This window comes from Herpailurus yagouaroundi, unplaced genomic scaffold, assembly GCF_014898765.1.
Source record: "Herpailurus yagouaroundi ecotype Mexico unplaced genomic scaffold, PumYag 189, whole genome shotgun sequence".
NCBI lineage: Eukaryota > Metazoa > Chordata > Mammalia > Carnivora > Felidae > Herpailurus > Herpailurus yagouaroundi.
Window position 1 is genome coordinate 10,668,280 of NW_024412420.1, and position 18,150 is coordinate 10,686,429.

Genomic DNA, 18,150 nt, shown 5'->3' on the forward strand with positions numbered 1-18,150 from the left:
CGCTGGCTCTGGGACCGCTGTGCCCAACCTGCGCCTGGGCTGCCTAGTGGGACAGGGTGGTCCTGTGCCTGGAGCCAGGCTGTTAGGCCGCCAGGACCGCAGGTTTCCTCTACTGAAGGGCCCCTTCCTGGCCGGCTTTGATGTGTCTGCGAGGTTAGTGAAGGATGTTTGGCTTTGGGGCCTCAGGCCAGGATAAACTCCCTCTGCCTGCTGGGCCAAACCACTGCCTCCTTCACTGCCTGGCTCGCCCGCCTCCCCCGGCCTGGGGCTTGGCCTCCCCCAAGGCCAGCGCTGTTCTGCCCCTTCAGTGGGGTGGGCACCAAGTGGCCAAAGTTACCGTCACCTGGGAGAGGTCCTGTGGTCAGTGGACGTCCTGTTGCGGAGGCTGGCACTGGAGTGCTGGCCTGCCTGCTAGGTGATCTGGGCCCTGGCCCCGGGCGGGGCCGGAGGGGCCGGACCCCAGCTTCTGTCGGGGGCGGGGGGGGGGCGGAGTGAAATGCAGTTTGGGGGAGGGGTGTCCACGTGGAGCTGGCTGCACAGGCTTCAGCTCTTCCAGATGTGCTGAGGCTCCAGATGTGGGGATGACTCAGCCTGGAATGGGGAGGGGTGGGCGGTCCATGGGGGGGGGGGGCGGTGGATGACAAGCAGGGGGAAGTGAGGCCCCCTGAGCCACCGCCAGCTGCTGTTCCTCTTCCTTTGGAGCCCCCAGACCGGGCTGGTGGAGTGGTAGCCGCAGGGAGCTGCCCAGATGTGCAGCCCGTGTGCAGATGGGGGAGAGGAGAGAAGTGAGGTCCCAGGGCCAGGGGCCCAGCTAGGAGGTCCCCCAGAGACAAAGAGGCGGAGACAGAAGGTTGGGGGGGGACACAGTGAGTGCGGAGGGAGTGGGGAAGGGAGGTGGGAGGGGGATAGAGATGGGGGGGAACGGGACTGAAATGTTAGACCCCTCGTGGTTCACCTGGGGGCGTGGTGCTGGGAGGAGGGTGTGTGTGTGTGTGTGTGTGTGTGTGCATGTGACTTTGCTGCTGGAATATAGGTTATATGTGGGGTAGGGGGTGTCGGGGTGAGCATCATGTGTCTGACACCTATAAGCTGTATTTGTGAGCTGAGTCGTAGAAGATTCCGCGTGTGTTGGGTGTGGTGGGCTGGGGGGGGGGGTAGGGTCTGTGCGGTGGAGAAAGAATGTGGACACTGGGTCTGTGTGGTGAGCAGCAGGGCGGGAGGCTGTGACAGTGCGTTCTCAAGCTTGGGAAACCACATGTGCCTTTGGGTGTGGAGGGTCAGTGGTGCCTCGAACCTGGGGAGCCTAGAGGTGTCCAGGCACGCTACCCCGGGGGCTCCGAAGTCCTGGGGCTTCCTCCACCTCCTCCAGCCTCCCTGCTTCCTGGGGACGGGTTGGGAGGGGACTTCCAGAATCCTCAGAGCTGCTGTTTCTCCCACCGCCCACCCCTGGCCTGGCCCCGCGTGATGGTCTCTCGCAGGACAGCTGAGAGGCCTCTGAGCTCTGGGGGGGGGGGGGGGGGCAGAGCGAGGCCCAGGTTTGCAGCTGGGCTAGACGTCCCTCCAGGCACCTCTCCCCGAGCCCCGCAGTCCTCGCCTCCGTTTTTGGCCTCCCGGTGCGTCTGCTGGCCGCGCCTCTGGCCGCTCCCTGGAGAGCCCCACCTGTGCCAGCTGCCCGTGCCAGGGTAAACAGAGCACTAAGTGTCTGAGCCGGTGCCTGCCGCGAGCTGGGCACTGCTTCTCCACTCGAGGCTCTGCGGTGGTTTGGGTGGCCTCCTCCAGCTAAATGGCAGGTCTGACGCCCCGGGCCCCCCCCCCCCAAAACTGCGTTTTCGGGCCTGGGGACCTGGTAAATGGACGGATAACCGAGTTTAATAGGGAGGCGACGCGTCGCCACCTGTATGGGCGGAGGGCTGTTGTAACTCGCTGCCCCCCGTGCTGCAGGGGTCCTCATCTGTCCCCGGCAGCCTTGGTGGGATCCTCTATCCCCTCCCCCTGTCCTCCGGACACAGTAGTACCACACCCACTGCCGGATCCCTGGGCCATGTCACTCTCTCCTCCTAGGACTCAGGCCTGGAAGCCAGCTCCTCCGCGGGCCGGTTCTCCTGCTCCTTTACCCCCCCTCCGCCCCCTTCCTCTGCAACTCTCCCCTCCCCTCCTCTGGGGCTGAGTCCCCAGTAAGAGGGGCCACCTGTTTACCTGTCCGCCTTCTAACCTCACTGCTGCCCCCTCTCGCAGGGCAATGGAGAGGGAGGAGAAGCCTCAGCCCCCTCGAAGCCCCTTGAGGGGCAGGTTGTAGGGGTGGGGGGGAGGGGGTGTGGGCAGGGGTGGGGCATGGAGGAGCAGCGGGAGAGTCTCTCTCCTGGGGTGGCCTGGAGGCCCTACACCTGCCCTCCCGGAGAGCAGGAGCCAGGGGACAGGGGACAGGGGTCCAGGCCCACGGGCGCCACCCAGGAGAGGCCATGTCCTCGCAACCTCCGTGTTGTCCCAAACCTTGGTGCTTCTGCGTCTGTCTCTTTCCTTATTTCTGTTCCTCTGTGTGTGCAAGTCTCTGTCTCCCACTGTCTTGTCCAGTTCCTTCTCTCTTGCCTCTGCCCTCCCCTCCCCCCTCTGTACTCCGCGAGGGGAGCGGCCCCAGTTCGGGACCGGGTTCCCAGAATGGTAGGTGGCTTTTCCAGGGAGGTCCTTGGCCTAGGCCTGGGGTCTCAAAATGACTGCATCCAGCTTCCCACTCTCTTTGCCAAGCACCCCCATCAGGCTCCCCCTGTGCTTGGGGTCCTTGGGGCCAGAGCAGCCTTGTCCTTGCCGGGTTGGGGAGGAAGGGGTGCCCATCCTCAGAACTGCTCAGTGGGCAGCTAGGGAACAAGGACCCCTCTCTCTCTCTCTCTCTCTCTCTCTCTCTCTCATTCGTGAGAAAGCCATGCTCTGGGAGACTGCAGTCTGGGCCCCTTTGCTAGGTGACCAGATGCCCGCTGTGCCCATGATCCAGATATATGCCACTGCCTGGGTGTAATGTTAGCAGCGCCCCAGAGTATCCTGATGGGGCCCATAAATGATGTCCCCATGCCCGGTCAGACCCTGGAGAGTCTCACAGCCTCCCCCACCCACTTCACCCTCCCAGGAGAGCCGTGTAGCCTGCTTGGGCCTCACCCACCCAAAGGCAACCAGGCCAGACAGCAAAAAGGGGAGCTGTATAAATAGCCATTTGGGGAGGAGCCCCCCCCCCCCCCCAGCATTGTGTGGGGCGGGTCTGCTTGCTGGAGAGGGAGGAAGGAGAGCTGTGGTTGCCCCCAGGCAGCATGTAATTTAAGATTTATTTTGGGGCACTCTCTCCAGCTCGGGTGGGGCTGAGGTTAATTTAAGGGTTTAATGGGGTGGGAGTTTGAGGGGAGGGGGGAAAGAAGCCCTCCCCCTCAGGCCTGGCTGGGAAGGGGGGTTCCTTTCCAAGATTGCCGCCACCCTCGGATCCCGGGTCCGTCTATAGAGACCTTCCCGGACCCGCTGCACCTGCTTCCTATAGCCTGGGCTCCGGCTCATGGGTCTCAGCCCTCCTTGTGCCACCAGGCACCAAGAAGAGGGACTGTGATGGCTGGGGTGTGGGGGTGTGGTCAGCATGTGGGCACTGCCCCAGAGGGCCCTGCTAGAGGGTCCTTGGGCTGGGGAAGCAGCCATTCCTGGGAACTGAGAATCTCAGCTTTTGTTCCCGGATGCTCCGTTCTCTGTCCTTCCTCAGAGGCGCAGGGCTCCCAGTCCGATGGAGGAGATGCGGGCTCTGCCCACAGGGAGCCCTCAGTCACAGTCTCTACCCTCAAAGCCTGGCCAGTCATTATGTTCCTCACAACCCCTATCATGATCTTCATTTTTAGTCTTCATTTGTTTATGGCATTATAGCCTGTGTCTCTTCCTGGAACTTATTTAAACTCTGGGATGTCAGGGACTTTGTTGTGTCCCTCACAGTATCTTGAGCACTTGCCTAGCACAGAGTAGGACCTCAGATATTTCCTGAATGAGTGAATGAATGAATGAATGAATGAGTAGGGAAACAGCACCAGATCGGTAAGCCCCGGGTCAAGAGGCAGCAAAGTCTGACACCTTCTCCCTTGGCACTCCAGGCCCCTGTGATCTGGCCCCTTCACCTTGAAGCCTCCTGCCCTCCCCTCCCCGCTTTGAGGCCACCAGCCACCCTGAGCTACGGGCTGCTGTGCACATGTGGACCCCTTTCCACCTGCACACCCTTTCTCGCCCTTCTCTCCTCCTGCAGCTCCTTCTGCTCCCATGGCCATTTGACCAAATCCTGCCAGTTCTTCAAGGTCCCGGGCAGAGTCACCTTTTCCATGAAGTCCACGAGGGCCCCTCTGCTGGGTCCAGACAGCCACAGCTTGCTCTCTGGGCCTCTCCTCTCAATCGGCACGGGCCTGTCAGGCCCTTGCTTCTCTCTCCTTTAGGCTGTCGGCCCCTGAGCGCCAGGCTGGCCTGGAGCTGGCCTAGAGCCTGACCCTAGGGCTCAATCGAGGAGGCTATGAGCTACCCAGGAGGTCAGATTGGGATGTGTGCTCCTCTCTGCCCCAGCTTCTGGATCTGGGTGACTCTCTGGTGAGAGGTGAATGTGATGGTGTATGTTGTTGTTGGTGATGGTGGGGGTGGGGGTGGAGGGTGATTTCGGGAGCCAGGGAGGGCAGCCAGGACCCAAGTGGGGTAAGGGTGGCGTGGAGTTTCTCTGAGAAAGATGTTGAGCCTCGGGTCAGAGAGAAAGAGTGAGGGGAAAGAGGGCGCGTGGGGAAGAGGGAGGGGGCATTGAAGGGTGAGGGTGGTGGGGTTTAGGATGGGGGGGCTGTGGAACAGAGAGTTGGGGGAGGCTGGGGTCAGGGAAAAGGCAAAAGCTTCTTGGTCCCTAGACCGTATGTCCCTTTTCGGGCCTCAGCCAGCTTCACCTCTGGCCATTGGCCTTCTAGAAAGCCTCCTCCTTTGGGGGCTTTGGCGGCCCCTTCCTGTCCCAGTTTCCCGCCTGCCTCTTTGTCCTACTCCTTCTCCAGCTCCTTAGCGGGCTCTGTCTCCTCTGTCTTCCCTCGGGTGTGGGCCTGGTCTCTTCTCTCTGCACTGTCTCCAGGGACCCTTCACGCATCCAGCCCACCTGGAACCATCCACTCGGATGCCACAAAGTCACCACGTTCGGCAGTAAAGCCCCTGGCGAGATGGTCAAACCAGAAACCCAGGCACCAGCCCTTATCCCTCTGCCAATCTGTCACCAAGTCCTGTGACTTCTGCCTCCTGAAGCCCAGTCTGGCTACCTACCCCTTGCCACCCTGCTGCCACTGGCCTGGGCCTGGCCACTGTCACCTCCCACCCGGACCTGTGTGGCAGCCTCCTGAGCCGCCTCCCCACCTCCGTTCTGACCACTCTCCAGCCAGTCCTCCACGTGTCACCCAGAAATCTTCCCAAAGCACCCATTTGATCGTGTCATCCTACCTGCCCACCCCCCACCGTAGGCGCCCCTGCATCTCCCCCTCCCCCCCCCCCCCCCCCCCCCCCCCCCGCCCCCTGTCAGCCTCTACACCTGCAGCTTCTGCTACACCTGCAGCTTCCGCACTGGGTTCTCTCTCATCACTGGGCCTTCGCAGGGATGCTCCCGAGGCCAGCCACGCTCTTCCCCGGGGGCTCCTCCCAGTTAGCACTCAATCGGGGACGCGTTTCCTGATGCTCCGCTCAGCAAGCTTGGGTCACGAATTTCCTTCCCAGGGCTGCCGCAGCCTTGCGCGCCCCCACCACGACGCTCGCGTTTGCACCGAGGGCACTGCACTTTGCTCCTTGCTTCTGGAAACTCTACTGGGGCAGAGAGACCCTAACTGCCCATGACGAGGCGCGGCACGGGCAGGGTAGGTGCCCAGGAGCTGCTCGTTGATGGAACATGCATTCAGGGGAGACTGACAGGGCAAGGAAGAGGAAGACAGAGGGCTTCCTCCCAGGGCTAGGCAGGGAGGCGGTGGGGTGGGGAAGTTTCCGGAAGCTGGCGGCCAAGCAGGAGGCCTCGGTGGGCCCTGGGGCTCCAAGTGGAGGCTTCCCTGGGCCTGTGCTACGTGTCCCGTGGAAACCGACCTCCCCGGGAGGCACAAGAATCGGCAGAGGGCTCCAGCTCCGGGCCTCTGCAGCCCGGGATGGGCCCAGGCTGCCCACCGTCACCCTCCAGCATCTTCACGCAGCAGTCCGGGGCCCCAACTAAACGAGCCACACACAGATAAGCCCCCCCCCCCCCCCCCCCCCACCGCCCGCCCCGCGGGGGGGCGCCGCCCGGATGCTGTTCCCTGGCATCCGGGGGCAGCCCCAAGTGGCGATCTCTCCTGGGAACTTGTAAAAAACGTTCACAGGCCACTTTGCTTCCTACCCCCTACTATGCCCTTGCGTGTTTTAATATGAAAAAAAAAAAAAAATGCTTTAAATCACTTACCATCGGGGGAGGGGGGGAATGGACACTCTGGGGCGATGAGGCAAACGATCAGGCCTGAGCTGTTCTTGCCCTCTTCCCCGGGTCTGGCAAGAGCGCAGACTGGGAGCCCCGGGGCCCCGGGTCGTAGGCCCCCGCTCTGCACACACTGAGCATGCCTGCGGCACACAAAGTGGGCGGTGGGCCTGTAACGCGTTGGCGGAAGACGGTGGCCACCGTTAAATGGAGCAGTGGATGTGAGGACCTAATGATTCACCCATAGAACCTTAGGTGCCAGGCTGGATGTCTGGGAGCCTGGCCCTTTCTGGGCACCCCACCCCGCCGGGGAAGGCAGAGGCAGAGGGAAGCCTCTAGGCCTGTGACCCCTGCCTGGCGCCGCCCCCTCCCACCGCCCCCCAGCTTCCCGGGAGCAGGCTGGAGGCTGGGGGTCCCGGCAGCGGCCGCCCCCTCCCTGGCCGGAGGAAAGGGTGAGCTCACCCTCTGGCCCCAACAGCAGCAGCAGCAGCAGCAGCAAGCGGGTAGGAGAATAATTAAAATGCCAGAGGTTAGGAGGTGAAGTTACAATGGAAAGAATGAAACCCAGCGTTGCCGCCACTCGCTGCCGGTTGCTCTCCCACACCCCGCTCGCTCTGCCAAGCCCACATTTGATTTTTATTTCGGGAGCCGCCAGCAGGGCACTTGGGAGGGAGCAGAGAAACCTCACTCCTGCTGGCCCTGCCACGTCTGGAGCTGGGGCTGTGCAGGGGAGGGGCTCCTGCCCCGCCCCCCCCCCCCCCCCCCCCCCCCGGAAGAGCCTAGAGGGCCCTCACCCCTCTGATCTGGTTCCCCCTGACTTGCTGTGTGATCCTGGGGGAAGTTACTATCCCTCTCTGGACCTCCGTTTCATCTGTGAAATGGGAGGGTAGGTAAGAGAAGCAGGTTCAAGCAGGGCTCCACAGAGGTGTCCAGAGGCCTGGGCACGGTCCTCCCCAGGCCACCCTCTCCCCGGGGCACATCTCTTATCTGCCCCCTCCGGGGACTGGGGAAGTGGGGGGCAGCTGCTGGCCCATCCTCTGAAGAGCACTGAGCCCCTTCTTCCTGCAGACGGGAGTCTCAGGGGCCAACTCACATTTTCCTGCTCTCGGCTTTCTCCACCGCCCGTAATACACTCCAGATGGTTTCTCCATCCGAAAGCCGAGGCAGCAGATTCCAGAGGGAAAGTGGTTGGGCTCCTCTCTGGGCTCCTCTTTCCATCAGGCTGGAAAGGGGGCCTGGGTGAGGGACTGGAGTGGCTGGAAAAATGGAGTGGGGGTGGGTGGGAGATCTCCCCAGGTTCCTCTCTGCCAAAGAAGGTGCTGGGGACGGTGGGAGAGACTGCGGGGCAGGGCTGAGGCAAGGGCATGGCTCCAAGCACCTCTCGGATTCCTGAGGGTTCTCTCCCTGATGGGCCAGCTCACCAAGAGGCGTTCAGGGGGCTCCGGGCCCCGGGGGAGGAAGGCTTGCCAGTGTTTCCAGGAAAGAACACCATCCAATGCGCCAGGCACAAGTGGGTTCAAATCCTGACTCTGCCACTTAGAGGCTCTGCAAACCTTGGCCTCTCAGAGCCTCAGTTTCCTCCCCCTGTAAAACGGGGATGGCTGTTGCTGCTTAGGGTGGCTGTGAACGTGACCTGGATAATGCACAGAGAGGCTTCCCGTGTCCTCAAGTGTTCAGGAAGGGCCCGGTGGTTGTCTGGGGAACACTCTGAGCACACAGCTTGCCTCCCCTTTAGGAAAAAGCCGTGTTCTAGCCTGACTCAGCTCCCTTTTGCTGCAGCTTCCCAGTGGTTCCTTCTAGGACACCAAGGGGACTTGAAGTCACCCTTTGGAGGCAGCTTTGGAGACAAGCCGGGGAGAGGGTGCTATGGGCCTGAGGCTGAACCCAAGCCAGTGCTGGCCTCCTCCCAGGCCCCGCCCCCTCCACCTCAGCCTTGCAGGACTGAAGCCTGGGCCTGGAGAGCCACGTAGAAGCAGAGGGGGCTGAGAAGGGGGGACAGTCTCTCCCAGCCAGGCCCCGCCTGCCCCTCAACTTCCCCGCCAGGACAGCCTCCCAGCCACGCTCGCCTTTCTGCTCTCGGCCTCAGCTGTACCAAAGGGAGAGCTTCGATTTTTCCACCAGAAGAGCCAAGAGCAAAATGAGAAACAAATCCAGCCTGGGGCTGCTGGTCCCCCCCACCCCCCGCCCCACCCCTGCCTGACCCGTGGTGGATGGAGGGAGGGGGAGAGAAAGCCCCCAGCCCCTTCCCTACCCCCTCTCTCACCCCCTACCCAGAACACTGGTCTGCTCCAGTATCCCTGGGGGGGCAAAAGGCCTAACTGGGGAGGGGAGGGAGGCAGAGGGGAGGGACCCTCACTTCCCCACACCGGCCATGAAGCAGCAAATCTGGGGCTCACACTGCTCCCCTCCCCCCGCCCTGGAAAATGAGAAAAGAGGCTGCCTCTTCACTTCCTACAGGGAGGCTCTGCGCTGGGACCATTATCAGAGGGGAAGGGACAGTCACTGCTCTCAGATGCTCCCCGTCTAGACAAAGAGATGGGACCTCCAAGTCCCCTTCCAATTAATAACGCCCCCTCCCCAGGTCCTTCCCCTCCTGGAGCTCCCCCCTGCCCTGGCTGCCCGCCCCCCCCGGCTAGGTCGATATCCCCCCCTCCCCACTGCATCCGGTTCCCTCTCCCTCCTTCCCCCCCACCCTGGGCTACCCTTCTCTGCGGTGAGCTCACCTCAGCCAGTCCGGGAAAGAGCCGCCTGGAGACGCACACAAATGCAGGCGGCGACCCAGCCCAAGTCCCATACACCTGGCAGGCCCGAGCTAGCGTTTCCTCCCCTCACCCTATGAGGCGGTTGGTACCCCATCCTGGCCAAAGCCCGCCTCCCCAGGCTCGGGGCCCCGCACTCCTGCCCCAGCTCCCCACCCCGGTTCTCCCGGGGCTGCCCACACATCCCATGGTGGAGCCTCCTTCCCATCCGCCCACATATGCCCACATATGCGTGCTGGTGTCTCTCACCTCCCTGCTCTCCCGAGCCCCCACATCACCTTCCTGGCGCTCTCTTCCCTTCCGGGCACACTTCTTACAAAGGCTGTCTTTGCTGCCATTGGGCTCACTCTTCAGCCTGCTCTGATCTGGCTTACCGTTGGGACCCTGGAAGGGACTCTGTCTGGAGAAGGAAGTGAAGTTCTCTGTGGGAGAAGAGGCCATCAACCAGACCCTCCACCACCTGTCACACACAACGTCCACCTTTCAATTAAAAAAAAAAAAAATTGCCAGGCAGCTGTCTTCCTCCTCCTCCTCCTCCTCCTCCTCCTCCTCCTCCTCGCCCCTCTCTTTCTTTTCCCCTTCCCTTCTATTCCCTTCCCTTTAAGCACAGTTCAGTCCAGAAGCCTTTAGGTAAGTGGACCAAGGTGAATGTCCCTTGGTGGGGGGTGGGGTGGGGGTGTGTCCGGCAATGGTTTCACAGCTCAGGTGAAGTCAGGAGGGCTTTCCTGCTTGGGGGGACAGCCAGAGCAGAGCAGGTGGGTGTTGGGGGTGGGGAGTGCAGAGAGAGAGAGAAAGAGAGAGAGAGAGAGGAGAAAGTCAAAGCTCAGTCATGTAAGCAGATGGCCTCTCCTGAATGTCAGAGCTCAAGCAGACAAAGGAGGGCATCCAAGGAGGAAGGCACTGCTGTGGGATGTGAAAGCCCATACGAGATAAGGAAGATATCCACATGGAGCCATCTCAGTGAGGGAGATTGGTTGGACCTTGAGGCCGTGAAGGGGTCACTGGACCAAGGTAGTGGCCAAGCACTGGGAAGTGGAGTCCGCAGGGGATGAGAAGGGCATCTGCAGGGGTGGGCTGGAGAGGGGCAGGGCATCCAAAGCCTTGGCTGTCAGAGCCTGTGGGGGTGAAAAACATGTCCAGATGGGAGAAGGGGCGGTGGGGGTGGCCTGAGGCAGGTGTGGGAGCCCAGGAGGGCTGAGGAGGGGTCTGCATGGCAAGCAGTGGCAATGGGCCATGGTTACCCACAGTGGGACCGATCCAGTAAGTACATATGTGGAGGGAATGAAGCAGGTTTCTCCATGTTGGCAAAGGGTGTTGCAAATATGGAAGGGAAGAAAACTGGAATGAACCCTACGGTGTTAGACTGGAATTGGAGATATTGGTGAGATCTCATGATTTTCAAAGTAAGTAGATATAAAAATAATTGTTGATGTAAATGTGTATATGTGTTTATGTTGTGTGTATGTGTCGATGTCTGCACATTTATGTACATACGTGCGTATATTTCCTAGCTTCATCTACTGCGAGGGCTTGGGGAGCAGTGACATCTTAATGATAACGAGCATAGCTAGCACCATGTCTTGATTTCTTTTTTTTTTTTAATGTTGATTTTGAGAGAGAGAGAGAGAGAGAGAGAGAGAGCAAGTGAGGGGGAAGCAGAGGGAGAGGGAGGGAGAGAATCCCAAGCAGGTTCCACACTGTCAGCACTGAGCCTGACCCAGGGCTTGATCTCATGAATCGAACCGTGAGATCATGACCTGAGCCTATAACAAGAATCGGATGCTTAACAGACTGAGCCACCCAGGTGCCCCTTTTCTTTCTTTCTTTCTTTTTTTTTTTTAAATTGAAGTGTAGTTGACACACAATGTGAACATTAGCTTCAGGCTTACAACACAGTGATTTGGTAACTCTAAACGTTATGCTATGCTGAAGTCTTGATTTCTAAATACCATTGTCTGCCTGAAGAAACCAGGACTTCTTGGAGAAATGGCTGATTACAGGGCTGGGGCAGGGAAAGTACAAGACAAGCCTGACTTACCTTTGTGCAGAAAATACTCAGAAATGATTAAATAGAGTTACCATATGATCCAGCAGTTTTATTTCTTTTTTTAAATTTTTTTTTAGTGTGTATTTATTTCTGAGACACAGAGAGACAGAGCATGAGTGGGGGAGGGGCAGAGAGAGAGGGAGACAGAGAATCCGAAGCAGTCTCCAGGCTCTGAGCTGTCGGCACAGAGCCCGACGCGGGGCTCAAACTCACAAACCGTGAGATCGTGACCTGAGCTGAAGTCGGTCAACTGACTGAGCCACCCAGGTGCCCCCCAGCAATTCTATTTCTTTTCTTTTTTTTTTTTAATTTTTTTTTAACCTTTATTTATTTTTGAGACAGAGAGAGACAGAGCATGAATGGTGGAGGGTCAGAGAGAGAGGGAGACACAGAATCTGAAACAGGCTCCAGGCTCTGAGCAGTCAGCACAGAGCCCGACGCGGGGCTCGAACCCACATACCGCGAGATCGTGACCTGAGCCGAAGTCGGCCGCTTAACCGACTGAGCCACCCAGGCGCCCCCAGCAATTCTATTTCTAAGCATACCCAAGAGAAATAAAAACACACATCCACACAAAGACTTGTGCCGGAATGTTTATAGCGACACTGTTCATAATAGTCAAAAGGTGAAAACAACTCAAATGCCCATGAACTGATGAAAACAAACAAAATATGGTATATCCATAAAATGGAATATTATTCAGCCATAAAGAGGGACGAAGTACACTAAAACCTTGGTTTGTGAGCATAATTTGTTCCGGAAACATGCTTGTAATGCAAAGCACTTGTATATCAAAGCAAATTTCCCAATAAGAAATAATGGAAACTCAGATGATTCGTTCCACAACCCAAAAATATTCATATAAAAAATGATTACAATACTGTAATGTAATACAAAATAATGATGAAAATACAAAATATAAAGAAAAAGAAACAAATTCACCCGCACGTACCTTTGAAAACCTTCGTGGCTGGTGTGAGGGAGACCAGGGAGAGGAAGGTTATTGTGGAGGATGACTTTCACTATCACTCACGGAATTGCTGCTATCTGTGGGCTCCATGGAATCTTTCTCTTTTCCTGAAATTTAACAAGGAACCTATCCAATGACACTTGCTTTTGCCCCCTTTTGAGGATTTCACAGAAATGTGACGTTGCGTTGTCGTTAAACAGATTCATCGCTCGCACTGTTACAGCCTTATTCGGATGGTGATCTTCTACAAAATTTTGCACTGTTGCCCACATTTTACACATCTCCCTAATCTCATTTGAAGTGAGGGATTCCTCCACCTTTCCCCTCCTCCTCTGCAGTCCTCCATAACCTCTTGAGCTTTTTGCTCACGATGCGGATCCATCAGCTCGTCGGTGGTCACCTGGGCCTGAGACCCGAGCATCTGAGCATGGGAGACGATCACCCACAATCCCTCAGAGAGAGAGAGAGAGAGAAAGAGAGAGAGTAGAACCACGGGCTCAGTTGTGACATTTGGTGTCACGTGCTACTCGTATTGTGAGACGTTGCTCGTTTATCAAGTTAAAATTTATTAGAACGTTTTGCTCGTCTTGTGGAACACTGGCCAAACAAGCTACTCACAATCCAACGTTTTACCGTAATTCTATATGCTACACCTTGGATGAGCCTTGAAAACATTATGCTGAGTGAAAAAAAGCCAGAAAACACCAACTGTTATATGATCCCATTCACATGAAGTTCCAGAATAGGGAGACATATAGAGACGGAAAGTAGATTAGTGGTTGCCTAGGGCTAAAGTGGGGACAGGAGGATACGAGGATGATAGCTAAAGATTACAAGGTTTACTTTTGAGACAATGAAACTGTTCTAAAATTGACAGCGGCAATGGTCGCACACATCTGTGAATGTACCAAAAACCACTGAATTGTACACTTTAAATGGGTGAATTGTATGGTATGTGAATTATACTCAATAAAGCTGTTCTAAAAATAAGCATCCAAAGAATGATGGAGACATGTCAAAGGAATACAGAAGCCAGCTGGAAGGGACTTCCATTGGCAGGATCTGGTTATTTGGAACATCAAAATAAATAATGATATTAATAGATTATAACTTACCGAGTAAAATGGGAATCCATGACTCCATACTGATACACTGAATGCAAATACAGAAGGTTTGTTGTGCAATGGGATGTTGACATAATCTCAACGTGCTTTCCTACAAAATATTTATCAATTGCAAAGGGAGAAGGGTAACTTTACAGTGGAGAAGGCCGGCAGACACCAACTTAATCAAGAGGTCAAAATAAACATCGCAGTAATAGGACAACTTACAATCGTGCACTACCCAATAGGAGGCAATGAGAGAGACACAGAGCATCGCTTCTGTGACATTGCTACATAAAATGCACAAACCAAATCTAGTCATGAGGAAACATCGGACAAGTCCAACTTAAGGGAACGTCTACAAAATAACTGGCCTATAATCTACAAGAGTGTCCTCAAAGTCAAGAAAAGACTGAAACACTGTTCCATATTGAAGGAGACTAGAGATATCTGAGAGCCAAGTGTAACATGTGATCCTGTATTGGATGGTTTTGCTGCAAGGGCATTATTGGGATCACTGGTGAAAGGTGAATGGAGGGTGTGGGTTAGATGGGAGTAATGTTCCAATGGTAATTTCCTGATTTTGATGATGGTATTGTAGTCATCCAGGAGGATGTCTTTGTTCATGGGAATCATGAGTTGAAGCGTTTGGGGGATGGTGGCAACATACCTCAGCTGAGTCAGGAATATGGGTTTTTGTACTATATTTGGGACCATGCTATAAATTTGAGATTGCTTCACATTAAATAAAATGAATTATCATGTATGCGAAGAAACTGAACTAATGCCTAAAACCTAAGAGAGAGACAGATCATATAAAATACAATCTCCCAGGAGATCCAGATATTGGAGTTATCAGGGTTTTTTTTCTTTCCAGTTTTAAGCTCAGATCAAATGTAGAAACCTTCGTAGTTAGAAAGGTCAGTTGTAAAACCTTTTCTTCTTTTTTCCAAGATTTTAATTTTAAGTAATTGCTGCACCCAGCGCTCGAACTCACAACCCCAAGATCAAGAGTCACATGTTCTGCCAACTGAACAGACAGGTGCTCCAACTGTAAAATCTTTTCATCATTGTTCAGAATTGATTAGCCTTTATATACACACATCTTCATTGTCACTCATCCATCAGCACCCACCCAATGTCATTCATCCATCAGCAAGTACTCAGTTGTCCACTGTCACCTTAATAAACACACACACACACACACACACACACCCCACAGACGTAAGCCTCATTGTTTTAAATTACTTTATACATTCGCTTCTCAAAACTACAGTGGTCATGCATTAGGTAGACTGGAAGGTCTTCTGATGCTCAAACTTGGCTGTTTCCATGAAGACACAGTTTGAAAATAACTAAGATCATACCGTATAACAAAACAGATGAAAAGCTGTAGAGTTTCATGAAAGAAGGGGGCTTAATGAACAATAAAGAATCAAATGGAATCCTAGGATGGAAAAAATACAATAACTAAAATGAAGAATTTATTACGCAGGTCTAAAGGCAGGACAGACGGAGCAGAAGTGAGAATTAGGGAACCGGAAAAGAATTCAGTAGGAAATACCTAGATTGAAACACAGACAGGAAAAGAAAGAAAAAAGATGGAGAACACAGAAAATGGCGCTACGGTTACATGCAACACAATAAAAGGTCTAACATCTGTTTCTGGAGGCCAAAAAAGGAGAAGAGGAGAGACAATGGGGCAGAAACAATATTACTAGCCCCAAATTTTCTATACTTGACATAAGAATCAAGATAAATAGGGTAATTACAAGAAAACCATACTTAGGCACATTGTAGTTAAACCGCTAAAAATTAAAAACAGAGCCAAATCTTAAGAGGCGCATCGCTCCAAAGAAACAGCCCTATGACTGACACACTGAAGAGATGAAAAATAGGCAAAATCTAAATGTGACTTGAATAGATAGGATTAGCAGCATCTTAGACATTGCAGAAGAGGCCATCGGTAGACTGGAAGCTATCTGAGGACACATCAGCAGAACGTTTCTGAAAAGAAGCACACCGAAAACAGAAGAGAACCAGCGGCCTATGACAAGATATCAAGTACCCTAACACCCTTGTAGTGTTAAGTCCAGGAAGAGAGGGAAATCAGAAAAATAGGGACTCAACATTTCCCAAATTTGACCCAAACTAGGAAACCAAAGATCCAAGAATCTCAACGCTCACCACAAAATGAAAGCGAGGTCCATCATAATCAAATTGCTGAAAGTCGGTGACAATGAGAAGATCTTAAAGGAAGCTAGAGGGGGGAAAGGGACATTCCGTACAGACAGACCAAGATAAAATGATCACAGCCTTACTGTCAGAGACTATACAGCCGGAAGAAAATAGAACACAATTTTTTGGGGCGCCTGGGTGGCGCAGTCGGTTAAGCGTCCGACTTCAGCCAGGTCACGATCTCGCGGTCTGTGAGTTCGAGCCCCACGTCGGGCTCTGGGCTGATGGCTCAGAGCCTGGAGCCTGCTTCCGATTCTGTGTCTCCCTCTCTCTCTGCCCCTCCCCCGTTCATGCTCTGTCTGTCCCAAAAATAAATAAACGTTGAAAAAAAAATTAAAAAAAAAAAAAAGAAAATAGAACACAATTTTTTAAGTTGTGAGTAAATGAGGTACTATCAACCTAGATCTGTAAGCTTAGTGAAAATATCTCTTTTCCTTAAAGTTTTATTTCTTTGTTTTTTGAGAGAGAGAGAGAGCACAGGAGGGGCAGAGAGAGAGGGAGACAGAATCCCAAACAGGCTCCGCACTGTCAGCGCAAAGCCCGACGCAGGGCTCGAACTCAGGAACTGTGAGAGCATGACCTGAGCGGAAATCAAGAATTAGACGCTTACCTGACTGAGCCACCCAGGCTCCCCGGCTTAGTGAAAATAGATTAAAAATTAAAGTGAAAGAAGATTTTTTCCAACACTCACAAAAATAAAGGGATTTATCATTAGTCAACCTGCACTATAACAAACGTTAACGTTTTTTTAAGCAGAAGGGATGTGATGCCGGATGGAAATTGGGATCTACACAGAGGAATGAATAGAACCTCAAATGGAAAATATGGGGTTAAATGTAAAAAATATTTTCTCAATTAAAAATTTGTTTAATAGGTAATTGACTATTTAAATCAAAAAGAATAAAATGTGGGGCGCCTGGACGTCTCACTCAGTTGAGCATCTACCTCTTGAATTCGGCTCAGGTCGTGATCTCACAGTTCGTGGGACTGAGCCCCAAAGGAGGCTCTGAGCTGAGCACTGCCTGCTGGGGATTCACTCTCTGTCTCTCTCTCTTTCCCTCTCTCTCTGCCCCTCCCCTACTCTCACGCGAGCATGGGCTCTCTCTCTCTCTCTCTCTCTCTCTCTCTCTCTCTCTCTCTCTCGACAGTGTGAGCCGGGGCGAGGTGGGGGGAGGGGTGGGGGCGGGGTGCGGTTAGGGGCAGAGAGAGAGGGAGACACAGAATCTGAAGCAGGCTCTGGACTGTCAGCACAGAGCCCGACACGGCTTGAACCCAGGAACCGTGAGATCATGACCTGAGCCAAAATCGGACGCTCAACCAACTGAGCCCCCCAGGCGCCCCAAAACTATTCTTAACAAATCTCCCAGGCAGAAGAATCCTAGATAATTAATTTATGTAGATACTCTGTTCTCAAGGTGAGCATAGCTCCTCACTCCTTACGTGTGGGCTGGGCATGGCGACTTTCTTCCAAATAATACAGTATGGAAAAGGATGAAAGGGTGACATTAGAGAAACCTGATAAACACTATGTCAGCCAGGTAATCAAGATCTATTTAAACAGTGATAAGTCATGTTAATAATATGTAGTCTTGATGTGATGTGATTAAAATAACATTTTATCTGTGTGGTCTTCTTTCAAAAAAAACCCCATAATCCCCATCAGGGCATGAGGAAAACATCAGATAAATCCAAATAGAGGGACGTTACACAAACTATCTGGCTAGCGCACTCTTCATTGTCAAGGTCAACATTATTGTCAAGGTCGACATAGTGCCACTCTTAACATTGTCAAGGTCAACAACAAAACAGTAGAAAACAAAACACTCCAAACAAACAGAAAAAGTGAAGAAGAAAAGAGAGAAAAAAGAAAAAAGAAAGTCTGAGAAACTGTCACAGCCCGGAGGAGCCTGAGAAAACATGATGATTAAATGTAACGTGATTACGTTTGGATGGGATCCTGGAATGACAAAAGGACATTAGGTAAAAACTAAGGAAATCTCCCCAGTACTCACCGATGGCTGGCTGGATGGGTGGATGGATGGGTGGATAAACAAAATGTGGTAATATACAAACAATGGAATATTATTCAAGCATAAAAAAGAAGGAAATTGTGACACCTGCTACAATATGGATGAACCTTGAGGACATCATGCTGAGTGAAATAAACCAGCCATGAAAGGATAGATATTATATGATTCCACAATACATGAGGTATTTAGAGTAGTGAAATTCACAAAAATAGAAAGTAAATGGTGGTTGCCAGAGGATGGGTGAGGGAAACATGGGGAGATGTTGTTGAATGGGTATAGAGTTTCACTTTTGCGAGATGAGAAGACTTCTGGAGACCAGTTGCACAGCGATATGAATATACTTAACACTACTGAACACTTAAAATGGTTAAGATGGTAAATTTTTGTTATTTGTATCTGATCACAATTTCTTCAAACTAAGAAAGTCTGAATTAAGTATGGACCTTAGTTAATAATGATGTATCCATATTGGTTTATTAATTGTAGCAAATGGACCATACTATAATGGAAGATGCTAATAATAGAGAAGACTGAGCACAGGGTATATGGAAA

At 53.3% G+C, this 18,150-nt stretch overlaps 1 long non-coding RNA gene and 2 other non-coding genes across 3 annotated transcripts; all 3 read right to left on the reverse strand.

Annotated features, from left to right (window-relative positions):
* Nucleotides 1–6,845: 6,845 nt before the first annotated feature.
* On the reverse strand, nucleotides 6,846–9,712 carry LOC121045149 (uncharacterized). The gene is made up of 3 exons (XR_005797611.1): nucleotides 9,175–9,712; nucleotides 7,545–7,707; nucleotides 6,846–7,322 (listed from the first exon to the last, which is right to left on the reverse strand). It is a non-coding gene; the product is annotated as an uncharacterized LOC121045149 (long non-coding RNA).
* A 4,498-nt stretch (nucleotides 9,713–14,210) lies between these two features.
* Nucleotides 14,211–14,280, reverse strand: LOC121045217 (small nucleolar RNA U2-30). Its single transcript, XR_005797644.1, has one exon. It is a non-coding gene; the product is annotated as a small nucleolar RNA U2-30 (small nucleolar RNA).
* Nucleotides 14,281–14,592: 312 nt separating this feature from the next.
* LOC121045218 (small nucleolar RNA U2-19) lies at nucleotides 14,593–14,672 on the reverse strand. Its single transcript, XR_005797645.1, has one exon. It is a non-coding gene; the product is annotated as a small nucleolar RNA U2-19 (small nucleolar RNA).
* Between the last annotated feature and the right edge of the window lie 3,478 nt (nucleotides 14,673–18,150).